The sequence below is a fragment of the Petromyzon marinus genome, chromosome 32, assembly GCF_048934315.1.
Source record: "Petromyzon marinus isolate PM22_M1 ecotype Great Lakes invasive population chromosome 32, UKy_Petmar_22M1.pri1.0, whole genome shotgun sequence".
Lineage (NCBI taxonomy): Eukaryota > Metazoa > Chordata > Hyperoartia > Petromyzontiformes > Petromyzontidae > Petromyzon > Petromyzon marinus.
Window position 1 is genome coordinate 10,397,082 of NC_133698.1, and position 14,077 is coordinate 10,411,158.

Here is a 14,077-nt window from a genome sequence, read left to right on the forward strand (position 1 = left end):
GACGCCTGCTGCTGTATATTTGGAGTTTGTGGTGTCTCTCTCTCTCATCGTCATCACGGTGGCTAGGAGATGTTAACTACCTCGCCCGGTATACAGGAGGTCGTTGGGTTTCCGATCCCGACCCTGACGACGCCTGCTGTTCATTTGCAGTTTGCGTGTGTCTCTCTCTCTCTCCTTATTTTTATGATGAGAGGAAGCAAGACGGTGCTCGGTGTAGTCGCCACTTTGCTTCGTTCATCATTTCGTTTTTTGGGTTTTTTTTTCAATGCTTTGTTTTATGTGCCCCCCTCCCCCTTTTTAAATTAAATATTTCACAAACAATTCCACGCTCTGCTCTCCTCCTTCTTACCCCTCCCCCTCTCTCTACCCCCCTCTCTCTCTCTACCCCCTCTCTCCCTACTCTACTCTATGTCTATGTTCTCTCTGCCCGTGGTCGCGTGGATTTTTTTTCTACGGAGAACTCCAGGGTGTTTTTTTTCCCCCCCTCCACATTTAGAAGCAGCATCATCATCGAGCGTTCAGAGTTTTTCGCTGCTGTACATTTACACGCGGTTAGAAGCCATCCCGTTGTGCTACCGCTTGCGATTGCCAGGTCGCTTCGGGGAAAAAAATAATAATAATAGTTACATAGCTCAGTGGGTCTTCTCTGGTTTAAAAAAAGAGAAAGCGTTTAATAATTTATTTTAAAAGGGCGGTAATGTCCGCTCATTCGGAGCCAATACCGAGGGCAAAGCGCGCTCTAATCTCACCACGGCGTGCAGGGAAGGTGGGAAGGGAGGTAGTCGAAGAGGGTGGGAGGGTGAAATAATTCATTCAAACAGGGGGGGAGGAGGGGGGCACATAAAGCAAAGCATTGATAAAAAAAAACCCGAAATGATGAACGAAGCAAAGTGCCGACTACACCGAGCATCTTCCTGCTTCCTCTGATCGTTAAATAAGATGGAGGGGAAGGAGGGAGGGAAGGAGGGAGGGAAGGAGGGAGGACGGGGTGATGAGAGCGCCAAGAGCGGAGTCTTGAATTTTGACTGTCATCTCTAAGGAAGGGGTAGCCCGGGGGGGGAGTGGGGGTGCGGGGTTGCCCGACTTCTCTCGCACCACCGTGTGATGCGCTCGTGAAATGTTTCAGAGGATTACGTGCCGACAGCGGCGTCTCGGGCTCCTGCTGCCTGACAGCCCCCTTCACTCACCCCCTCCCCCCCGTCCTTCGGGGGTGGGGGGCTGTCAGGTAGCCCACTGAGGGGGGGGAGCGTCGTAGGGCAACATTCAAATCTGTGCATGATGAGAAAGCGCAGGAAACAAGTTAATACGTAAACAAAAACGTCCAACAGCGCACACAAATGCTTCTGCAGTGCAAGGTAGTGATGAGAAGCACAGGTCTCGAGAGAGACGTCACACGCAGGCAGACGGGTGAAGTCGATACGAGGAACCTTTGTCTTTGTATGGATATCAGAATCAGAATGTGTATCCATACTGGAGGAATCCGATGAGCTTTAAAGCTCTTTTTTTCACAGATGTCCTGCAGTATGACCATCGGCACATAAGTACTGGGGAGACAAAGGCGGTCGGGGGTAGTGCTGGCCACCCACCCACTCCCCCTTGTGCGGCGTGACGTCCTTTTAGAGGGTGCTCGCTAAACAGCACTTGCCCCAACAGTCTGTTAGAGGCTATGGGGGGGGGGGTGAAAACTTTGTCCTTGGGTCTGCACGGTATTATAATTCACAGGGTAGCTCTGGTCTTGCAAGAAGGATGAGGTCTCTGAGACTTGTCCCAGGATGGACGGAGCTTTACTTGGCAAAAACAATCGTCCGCATATCACCAAGAGATCCTTAGCTGAATGACAATGCACCACACGCACACCGCGAAGGGCACTTTGTATATCACCAGGACAAAGACGAAGATTTCTCTCCGTGTAGCCTGTAACAGACTGTTGGGGCAAGTGCCGTTAGCGAGCAGCACCTATGAAGGCCGGCACGGCGCACCGTAGGGTGTGGGTGGCTAGCACCACGCCCGCCCGGCCGCCTTTGTCTCCCACGGTGGCGATGTTTACTACACACCGCACCAGGGACTCTTATTCGAGGCTGAGTCTACCTACGGGAAGCCCAGGATATCACGCGCACAACCTCACACACGTAAAAAAACACAAGCATTACATTTTCACAACTATAAACACGTGCAACATCACGCACGGGTTCACGGGCGGTCAGTCGCTTTTGTGTTGTCGTCAATCCACTGGTGGATGGGGACCTCCCTCCAAGCCGCGCTGGTCCTTGGTGGGGTTACTCGACCATACTAACACTAATAGGGGTTTCCCCCCCTTTTTCTGGCAACAAAACTGACACCTTTTGCAAGGAATCATGCTTGCATTCACCACAATACTTGCAGTCAAATGCAAAGAAAAAAAACAATACTCTGATATTCTTCGTTCTTTCGGTAAAGTCACGTAGAAGGGGAACCATTAAATAATAAAAATATAAAACAATGAAATTCTCACGACGTTTCGACTGCAACACAAGCAATAATCATCCCTTCTACGTGGTGACTTTACCGAAAGAACCAAGAATATGAATCCGTGCAGTCACGAAAGCTTTAAATAAAAAAAAACTCTGATAATTTATGCATTGTCCTTATTTGGCCATACTTCACCACCCTGGTCACTGTGGGTTGTTGGTAAAGGCAAGGGTTGGGTGGGTGGGTGGGGGGGCTAGGGGAGGGGTACAATACGTGGAAGCTGAGCTTTTTTTTCTTAATTCATTTATCAATTGATTAATTAATTCAAAGCCTTGAACGATGTCTTTAATCTGCGTAAGTTCTCTAATCCTCGCGTTCCTCTCCACGTTTAATCAGCGCCATGCCGAGCGCGCTCGCCAATGCCTTCACGCTACGCCGATTATTCTTCAGTCCACGTTCAATCGTCGCGTTCATGACCGCTGTTTGCGAACCGTTCGCCCAGAGCTGCATCAGCAGCCGGCAGCAATAATCATTCTATACTACTCCTCACGGATCACTAAGCACCAGCCGGAGACGGCACTGCCCTGTTGATTGTCATCATCAAGTTATACACCCCGAGTAAAAGGCACTCCGGATTAACTTGCTCTCATCTATGGGAACATTTGTGGTTGTTGTTGTTGTTGCCGGTATCAAGACGACGATAGGCGTCACCCCGTCAGGCAACAACTACAGATGTTCAGACACCAAATGGACACGCACCTACTGCAAGGCATCAAATCTGCGTTAACCACACATCATGCTTGGGGTAAGATATACGCAACTGTCCGAGGAAACTGATTGGTCTACACCAGCGACGGCCTCGTCTCCAATGTCCCCATGTATACATATAACTGCTCACAACCGCCTTGACATCTGCAGGCCGTCCATAAATGACGTCACGCGATTCCGGCCGATGTTTTACCCCCCCTCCCCCCCCCTCGTCACACGGCGTCACAAAGCTCTGCCTCGCCCCCCCCCCTCCCTAAAAAAAGTTTCCAGTTTGAAAATAAAACATGCTTCAAATTTCACTCATTGTTTTTTTCGGTAAAGTCACGTATGTAGAAAGACAATAAAATTATATTAAAACAAAAAAAAACAATCACGACGTTTCGATCACAATGCAAGCGATCTTCATCAGGTGTCAAGAACAAATCACGGAGGTCAATACAACAAAAAGATGAGAGACGATAATTTCAGAAATTCGTGGTCAGCCAGGAAGTGTCTAACTGTGTTGTTGGCCTGACTGGATGTGCTTCACATAATGTTTTTTTCAGGTTTGTTGAATTCTCGTCTCTCATCTTTTTGTTGTATTTACTTCCGTGATTTGTTCTTGACACCTGATGAAGATCGCTTGCGTTGTGATCGAAATGTCGTGATTGTTTTTTTGTTTTAAGATAATTTTATTGAATTTCTACATACGTGACTTTACCGAAAAAACCAATGAGTAATTTTATGCAGTCACGAAAGCTTTAATACTTTATTATGCTTCCAATCACTTTAAACTATTGTCATTGTAGTGCGTATTTAATGTGGCGCTGCACTATGATATTGTAGGAAAAAAAACGCATTAAAAAGGAGGCGTTGGAAAGCTGAAATTTAACGTAAAATTAACTTGAAAATATTCAACGTCTAACTAAAACTGCAGATGTTCAGAATATTATATTGAAATTATCTTATAATTATAAAATATTAAAAGAAATTATAACTATAAAACAATTACTTGAAACTTTGTAGTAGAACGAAGCAAAATGGAGAGTACAATTATAACAATCATATAATCATTCCACAGAATGAAAAGCCCTGGTAGAATAATGGAAATCGAAATGTTGAATAAGCAAATAGTTAAAAATGAAAATTAATCAAAATTTGTGTTGTTTTAACAATCAAATTGTTCATAATTATTTTGATGTGACGTCACATTGCTCAACCCCCCCTCCCCCCTCGTCACACATCGACACAAATGTCTGACCCCCCCCCCCCTAGGTGTGTGACGTCATTTATGGACGGCCCCTTGTACTGTTCGCCGTGCGGCGTTGTTCTCCAGCCCAACACCCGGCGGGTGAGACGAGGCAATGCAGCAGGGGGCTCAAGTTCGGGTCTCGGCCAATCAGTTTCGCAGGGAAGTGCGTACGTTAAATTGAACGAGCATTTGTTTGCATGCTTTTGACGTACGCAAAGAGACAGTGCGCGGACGAGCGGTCACGAATATTAACTACAGGCATGGAGGCAGTACAGGGGACTGGTGGCCACGTTTGGTAATTACAGGTGTGGAGACAGTACAGGGGACTGGTGACCACGAGTGATAACTACAGTTGTAGAGACAGTACAGGGGACTGGTGGCCACGTTTGGTAATTACACGTGTGTAGACAGTACAGGGGACTGGTGACCACGTTTGGTAACTACAGTTGTGGAGACAGTACAGGAGACTGGTGGCCAGGTGCAGTAACTACAGTTGGAGAGACAGTACAGGAGACTGGTGGCCACGTTTGGTAACTACAGCTGTGTAGACAGTACAAGGGACTGGTGACCACGAGTGGTAACTACAGTTGTGGAGACAGTACAGGGGACTGGTGGCCACGTGCAGTAACTACAGTTGTAGAGACAGTACAGGGGACTGGTGGCCACGTGTGGTAACTACAGTTGTGGAGACAGTACAGGGGACTGGTGGCCACGTGTGGTAACTACAGTTGTGGAGACAGTACAAGGGACTGGTGACCACGTGTGGTAACTACAGTTGTAGAGACAGTACAGGGGACTGGTGGCCACGTGTGGTAACTACACGTGTGTAGACAGTACAGGGGACTGGTGACCACGTGTGGTAACTACAGTTGTGGAGACAGTACAGGGGACTGGTGACCACGAGTGGTAACTACACGTGTGTAGACAGTACAGGGGACTGGTGGCCACGTGTGGTAACTACACGTGTGTAGACAGTACAGGGGACTGGTGGCCACGTGTGGTAACTACAGTTGTGGAGACAGTACAGGGGACTGGTGACCACGAGTGATAACTACAGATGTGGAGACAGTACAGGGGACTGGTGACCACGAGTGGTAACTACACGTGTGTAGACAGTACAGGGGACTGGTGGCCACGTGTGGTAACTACACGTGTGTAGACAGTACAGGGGACTGGTGACCACGTGTGGTAACTACAGTTGTGGAGACAGTACAGGAGACTGGTGACCACGAGTGGTAACAACAAAAGACAGTACTCACGACTAGCGTTCACAAGCGGGAATAACCAGTCCGGGGAACAGACAGGGGAACGATCTGGGATCTTCAGGAACCTGCGAGAGAGTTCGAGAAGAGGGGCGTGGCGAGGGGGCGGAGGCATGGGCCACGCTGGGGGTTAAAAGGGGGCGAGAAGCGAGGGCTGCCGTCGGGAGTCGGGGTCATCGCTGTCGTCGCTATATCGTCAGTCGTCACTATGTCCTCAAGTCGTCTCTGTGTCGTTGAGTCGACGCTGTGAAGAGATTTATTATAAATAAAGAAACCCTCTGCAGTCCGTGTCTCTGAAGTCATTACACAAGCATGATGCCCGGTTAATGCAGACTGGACGATGCCTTGCAATAGGTGTGTCTGCTTGGTGTCTGAACATCTTAACACCTCCTTTGCTATTGCTGGAAGGGGTAGAAGCCTATTTTATTTCATCTTCTTGGTTCTTTCGGTAAAGTCACGTAGAAGGGAAATAATAAAGTAATAAAAAGAAAACATCAAATAAAATTCTCACGACGTTTCGGCCACAACACAAGTAGCCTTCCTCAGGTGAAGAAACAGAACTGTCGGAAATGACAGCGCTCCAAAGAACACTGCTAAGCTTGGCAGCGTATTTTAAGCTGGGTGGGAGGAGCAGAGCCCCTTGACAAAGGAGTTTACATATCAACAGAAGAATTTAACATTTAGCATATTTTATTTGTTATAAAACTGCTCTGATTCATATTCTATGCTCTTATCCACCCTTGTAACTATACCCTCAATAGGAGTGCAGCTGCCTTCCTTAGCAGACTTGCAAGAAAAAAATTCAACTTATTGAACTGATTCGCCTTTGGTGAGAAAAATAAAGATTAATGCGTCCCATTTTTAAATGTCATCTGAATTGGAAGAAGAATATTAATATCTTATTAATAATGAAAAACATTTACATAAAGCATTAATTTTAAGAATAAACAATTACAAAATGTGTGAATGCCACAGTGTTTAAATCAATTAAATAGCTCCCACGTCTCCTGACTTTTGGGCCACCTTGTGCTCCTCTCTGTGTGTGCCTCTCTCTCGGTCTAATCCCAAGCATATTCGCTCTCGTTTACACTCCAGGTTGACAACTCTTCACCTCTCGTTTCCTACGCGAGCTGTTTTATTTTCACGAGAGAATGGCTCATTTAATGAACGCAGGCGGGGTTTGGTAGGCAAAACTCGACGTGCCGTTTTATGTTTGTACGTACGTACGGTTTGCATGCACGTGGGTATGTTGAACTTCTTTCGCACCGTACGTAGCCACCGTGATAATCGGAGGTACGGTTTGTATGCATGTTGAACTTCTTTCGCACCATACGTAGCCAACCGTGATAATCGAGAGGTGTGGTTTGTATGTATGTATGTATGTACGTTGAACTTCTTTCGCACCGTACGTAGCCAACTGTGCTATTTGGAAGTGCAGTTTGTATGTATGGTGAACTTCTTTCGTACCGTATGTAGCCAATCGTGCCAATCAGAGGTGCCGGGAACAACAAGAAGCAGTTCCAAGCAAATGAGTTCTCAATCTAGAATTAAGAGCTATGAGACGACAGCTGACATTCACATCCGTGCTCTTATCCACGAATTCAGTCTGCAACACGCGAGTTTTGGACACCGCCCAGAATCAGGAACGCTAATTGAGGGCGGGAGAGGGTGGAATTGTGGGCCGAATTGAAAAAACAAACCAAAACATTAATCTGTACGATTTGCCATCGTTTCTCCTGGTAATGACAACGCCAGGGATTGTTATCCGCCGCTGTTATCGAACGCATGAATAGTCGCCACGCTTGTGCCGACGAAGTCACAGCCACACGCTTTCGAGCATCAGTTTTCAACCCTGACCACTGTAACCCCCCCCAACCACCACATTCTTGAATTCAGTTTCAACCGATTAACCCCCCCCCCCACACACACTCTCCCTTCGCCTGTCCCAGCATGCTGTCTGTCTGAGAAATAAACGTACGAACAGCGAACGGCAACATTTTAACCAAGCGTCCGTTTTCGTGAGTCACCTAACTTGGCTGAGCGACCGCTTAGCGAGCAAAGTGGAACACTCAATGGGCGCATTCGCTAAATTTGTATTTCTCGCTCGCTGGTCGCTCTTGCAAAGTCACACAGTGTCTAGGATCGATGCGTCCGGTAAGTCCCTCTACATCGCCCGAAGTTACCCTATCGATTAGAATTGTATCGTAGTTGTTTAATATTGGCAGATTCACACAGTTAGCCTTTAGAAGCTAACCCCCCTTTTGCTGATGACGACTCGCTTGTGTTGCGATCGAAACGTCAAAGTTCTCTTTGTTATTTTCTTTGAACCTATCTGCGTGACTTTACCGAAAAACCCAAGAATATGAATTCCTGCAGTCACGGAAGCTTTAATTCAAGATCTATCTACGTGACTTTACCGACAGAGCCAAAGAATATGAATAAGAGTCGCGCGTGCTTGTCTACCAATGACTATCGTGTGTGTGATAGAATGTGAGACATTTATAAATCACCTGCCGTACCTCCCCCTCCCCCCGGGGTATTGCCACGCGTACCCTCAGAGGTGCGGGTACCTCCGGGTGAGAACCCCTGCTTGAGATTGCCCGAGTCTAAACCCCCACCCACCCCACGCCCAACACTCCACCTCCATAGGAATCGATTAGAATGAATGAATCTATTGTAGGCACATTGCGAATTCTGAACGTGTTGTGCTCACAACGGAGCGATCGTCCTTTTCCTTTCGGCCAGATCGTCGGGTAGAGTGATAACGGCAAGGAGCCATTAGCCATCAGCACGCGATACTCCGGTCGGTCATCATCCTCGCAGCAGCAGCAGCGACAGTGGATTTTGGACTCGGCCATCGAACAAAGGCGGTGGTCACCGCGTTGTTCAGATGCGCTGCTTCTGCGGCCGTCTGGAACGTTCTTCCCTTCCGATATCGGGAAGCCACCGGGAGCGATGCACTTGTAAATCATCATCGTCTAGATCGACAACCTGTTCTTTGGTTCTTTCGGTAAAGTCACGTAGAATGAGAATAAAATAATAAAATAGCACAATAACATTTGTCACGACGTTTCGGCCACAACGCAAGCGGCCGAAACGTCGTGAGAATTTCATCGTGTTATTATTTTATTCTCATTCTACGTGACTTTACCGAAAGAACCAAAGAAGATGCATCCTTGCAGTCACGAAAGCTTTAAATCGAAATCGACAACCTCGTTTCTTTAGAACCGCTTTTTGTGATTAGTTTGTTGTCCATTTCCCGCGCCTCCAAAAAGCGCGTTTGGCTACATATTGAGCGAAAGAAGTTCAACGTACACACACACACGCGCGCGCGCGCAGGTGTTAAAGCTCAGCTCGTGAGTGCAATTTTCCCCCGCGAGCCAATCACCTCTGGCGGCGCACGTGAGAGGGAGAGATCGTGCCGAGCCGGTGAGAGATGAGTCAGCTGCGTCATAGTTCCTTTGAGCATAAATGGAAGGAGCGACACCAGGCATGGATCCGTATGGTCAGACAGCTGCTCGCTAGTTGCGTTGGAGAGTGAAGCAAACACCATTTACAACTCGAGTACGACGTTTCGCTCGCGATTAGGGCAAGCGTCGTCAGGCGGTTTCTCCAGAATCGTGAAGGTCTTCTTGCATCGGGTCTTAAAATATAGTAAAGGCGATGTTATCAGCCCTGTGGTTAAAAAAAAACCCCATTACAATGATCATTATTATACATGATTATAGATATCCGTTAGAGGCGTCAGGACAACCATCCAATCGTTTATTATGGCCAGCTCGTGCTCACACAGCCTGGGCCAGTCCCCCCCCCCACCCGCCCCCCGTGTCAGGAGCCCGCTTGTTTGTTGATGGACAATAAATAAAGGAAATCCCAACTCAATTTCGCTCGTGGATTTCTCGCTCCGGAAGGGTTGAGGGTGGTGGGGGAGCAGTGGGGGGGGTATCGCAGGGGGCGGGCGGGGAGGAGGGCTATTGTGACCGGCTGATTTCCCCGTCAACTACAAGACAAACGCTTCCATTTGCGAAAATAGATCCCACGGAACCACGCTACCTCGCTATCGGCTCCTATGCCGGTTTTTTTTACCTTACATTTGCAGTGCAGTATTGAACATAAAACTATACTGAACGAATTTTTTTTTTTACAAGGTAAGGCCCACTGAGCTATATAGCTTTTTTTTTCAGAAGCGACCCGGCCACACGTGCATTGCAGCCACAATACTCTAGATGCACGTGCTGTTGATTCTGAATGTGGAGGGGAAAATACCGGAGGACCAGGAGAAAAATCCAGGCGACCACGGGGGCAGAGAGAGAGAGAGACAGAGACACAGAGCAAACTCCAAATACACAGCAGGCATCGTCAGGGTCAGGATCGAACCCACGACCTCCTGTATACCAGGCGATGTAGTTAAGATCTAGTCGCCACCGTGATGATGATGAGTGAGATGAGACAGAGAGAGAGACGCAAACTCCAAATATACATCAGGCGTCAGGTGCGACGAGAAGAAGGGTGGGGGGGAGGTGGTTAATGTATTCATATAAACTACAATGGATCTCTATAATTGGTTGGGCCGTTCACAGTTAATCGACGTCACAATGTGCATGCACGACGGGCATGCGCCACGCACATTCACGATTGGCTCACAAGAGACGACGTCACCATTTGCGTCGAAGCAGGAGGAGGATTTGTCCACAACTCTGTGGCTGTTGCCTGAGGATGCTGCTGCTGGTTGTTGTTGTTATAATCACCAGCAGAGCGTCACGGTACTCGAATGGTAAATGCTGCAGTGGGTTTCCAACACGCAACCGGTTAGCGCTGTACTAGTAACTAATTATCACGTTTTGTTTACGCGACAAACATTACTGATTGGCTGTGTCGGGTGGTGGCGGGTTTAACGACACATCTGTTATGGAGTTTTAAAGTAGTTGTGTTTTTTTTACTTAGAAGAAAATGCAGTTTAACACGTCGGCTTTCGCTACCATTATTATGAAGAAAAAAAGGCGTTTCGAAGATCTTTGGAGTATGAAGACGAAATCAGTTGCCGTAAATATCGCGGCCACCTGAGTTAATTTCACACTCGCGACTAACAACGCGACTGGCGGTTGCCCTGGGCCTCTCTCTATGTCGACTGAGACCTCAGATGAGCACGTGGTGCGACGTGTAAACATCACCCGCCCCCTCGTGTGCCGTGCCGGCCTTCGGTGCTCGCCGCTAACAGCACTTGCCCCCTCCCCCCTAAAAAAAATACGTTCAGGCTACACGGGGGAGTGGGGGGGGAATCGTTGTCCTTTGCCTGTGAATGTGCGAGTTGGCAACGCGTGGCGCTGTGAGTGGCCCACCGCCGTCAACAAATCAGAGACGGGGAGAGAGAGACGCCAGCACGCTCTCACAAGAAGCCAGGGGTGTAGAAATCCCAGGGTGGCAAGAAGAAGAAGCTGGTGCTGAAATGTACGCTGGACTGCACACACCCCGTGGAGGATGGCATCATGGACTCGGCCAACTTTGAGCGGTTCCTGAAGGAGCGCATCAAGGTGGACGGCAAGACGGGCAAAGTGAGCGAGCACTCGGCACGTGATGGTGGAGCGCAGCAAGAGCAAGATTAACGTCTCCTCCGAGATCTCCTTCTCCAAGCGGTACCTCAAGTACCTGAAGAGGATCGACCCGCGGGACTGGCTGCGTGTGGTCGCCGCCAGCAAGGAATCCTACGGGCTGCGCTACTTCCAGATCAACCAGGACGAGGAGGAGGACGAAGAGGACTAAGCACTGGGCGTGCCCCCCTCGTTCAGCTCGCTATCCGGTTGTTGCCCACGCAATGCCAATAAAAATGACTCGTGGAGTTTGATAAAAAAAAGAGAGAGAGGGAGAGAGAGAGAGAGGCGAGACTTATAAACAACTTTTATTGCTGTCAGCAGCAACAGCACTGGAGGCGATTCCGATACGAAATACACAAAGTCACCAGCAACACAAATAACCAACACTAAACATCCACACGCTGTGGCGCTAAATGCACCGCGCACAACACGAAATAAAAGCCACGTGGTGGTGGTGGAGGTCATCGCGCACGCCACGGTGACGAGAGATCGCTTCAGAAGGTGAACACGTGGGGTGCAGTCCACGCTGGTACAGAGGGCTTATCCGGCTCCCCAGCGTTCGAAGAAGACATCACCGGCATGTGTGTGTGGTACGTGGCGTGCTCCAGCCGGAGCCGCGCCTTAAGCAGGCCTCTGAACACTGGAAGCAGCACAGAGCAGCCGTCAGTGTCACCTTGCAGCATCTTTTTCCTCGTTCTGTACACCGCCATCTTCGCCTGAGCACAGGCGAAGTTGGCGAGGTCATGGCGTTTGTTAGCCAGGTAAGGCACCCCATATACGAAGCCGCTGTTGTAGAATGGCACCCCCAGTTTCCTGAAGATGTCCCCCAAAAGGCGGAACATTGCGTTTGAGCCGCTGGCAGCGTAAGTACTGGTGGGGCAGATCCTCCCTGGAACCGCAGGAAATGCACAAAGCCGGAGAGAGAGAGATGAGAGGGAGAGCGAACGAGGGAGAGATATATAGAGAGATGGACAATGAGAGAGGAAAGAAAAGATACGAAGAGAAAAAAAGAGAGCCATTTGAGAGAGCATGAAAGTGATGACAGGGAGAGATACAATCTCTGTCCTTCACGAGCGATATGAGACAGATGCAGACGTAGAAGAGAAATGGTAGCGGGGAGAAATGGGAGATAGATGATAGGTGAGTGGGAGAGTCTTCTTCCATCCCTCCCTCCCTCCCTCATTGTAGAATGGCTCGTGATGTAGACGCAGAGCAAAGACCACAGTGTCACCACCTTCAGGTGGTCAAGTCAGCAGACAACTGGCGTCATGAGTGAGTAGAGTGCGTCATCATCGCCGTGTTTGTGGATCGGGACCATTGCGTCGTTCCGGTCTCTCTTCTGCATGACCGCAGCAGCAGCAGCAGCACAACCGCCCGAGGAGTTTTGAACTTTCCATTTCGCGTATCGGGGTTTGTGCGGTGAATCGCGACTTAGGGGTGGACCGTGAGCAGCTTTCGTGGGGTGATCAACCCCCGCCCCCCCCCCCCCTAACGCGGGGGATCTTCTGCGTTGGTTCTTTCACGACAGGGTGTTTATTTGTGGGGAAAGAGAATGAGTCGGGAGGTGGATGGGAGAGAAGGCCGAACTGAACGTGGAGTAGTGCCGGGCAGATTAGAGAGAGTGAAAGAGAGAGAGAGAGATGAGAGGGGAGTCGAAAGGGAGAGGGTGAGCAGGGAGTCACACACGTGTCCGCTTCCGGGAACCCGCACTCACTCGCGCGTGCATTATTGATGGAGAGCTCGCTACGCACGGACACACACTCACAGACAAAGATCACCCGTGTAGCCTCAACAGACCTGTTGGGGCAAGTGCTGTTAGCTAGCAAGGCCCATGCAGGCCGGCACGGCATGCGAAGGAAAGGGCGTGGGTGACCAGCACCGGGAGTTGGTGGTCCCCGAGCGGGAATCGAACTCAGGTTGCCCGGGGTTCGTACCTCGACTCGTTCTACACGCGTGGATGGCCACACACACGCACACGCGAACCATTCGCATGCAGCCCCCCCCCCCACTATCAATGACTTGATTGGCAGCATCAGAGCGCTTGATTGAAAGTGATACACGCGCATAGATCTGGGAATGGGGTAAGCGAGTTGGAGGGGGGTGGGGTGGAAGGGGGGGCTGAAAGCAAAGCTATCGACTGCTCTGGCGAGTGGGAAAAAAAAAACTACCCTCGGTTGTCGTTCTATATATATGTGAGTGTGTCTGTGTGTCTACGGAAAGTGGGGAGCGGTAGTTTAGCGGTTAGCGCGCTGCGCTATGAACCCGGCGACCCGGGTTCGATTCCCCTTACACGTCCAACAACGGTGAAGATTATTTGAACCGGTCCTAGGCCACTCCTAGGTCGACTCAGCCTCAAATGAGTACCTGGTGCGGTGTGTAAACATCGCCACTAGGGAGACAAAGGCGGTCGGGCGTGGTGCTGGCCACCCACCCCCTCGTGTACCGTTCCGGCCTTCATAAGTGCTCGCTAACAGCGCTTGCCCCAACAGTATGTTAAGGCTATACGGGGGATCTTTGTCTTTGTCTACGGAAAAAGTCGGATATTTTGTACTCATTTGTTTTGTACAATAATCTGTTGCGGTGAGGGTCCCACGCGACCTCACCAACATCACCGGCGACGTCACTGGGCAGCGAGGGGTGCGTCCGAACGTCTCCACGTGGCGTGCGTCGACGTTGGCATGATGATGACGACGACGTGAGAATAGAAGGCGGTAAATTAATTTACGTCTTCGTCGTCATCATCATCATCATCATCTTCGTCATCATCATCCTTATCA

The 14,077-nt window shown here is 49.5% G+C and overlaps 1 pseudogene; it reads left to right on the forward strand.

Annotated features, from left to right (window-relative positions):
* The first annotated feature begins 7,854 nt into the window (after nucleotides 1-7,854).
* Nucleotides 7,855-11,545, forward strand: LOC116948041 (large ribosomal subunit protein eL22 pseudogene; annotated as a pseudogene).
* The last annotated feature ends 2,532 nt before the right edge of the window (nucleotides 11,546-14,077 follow it).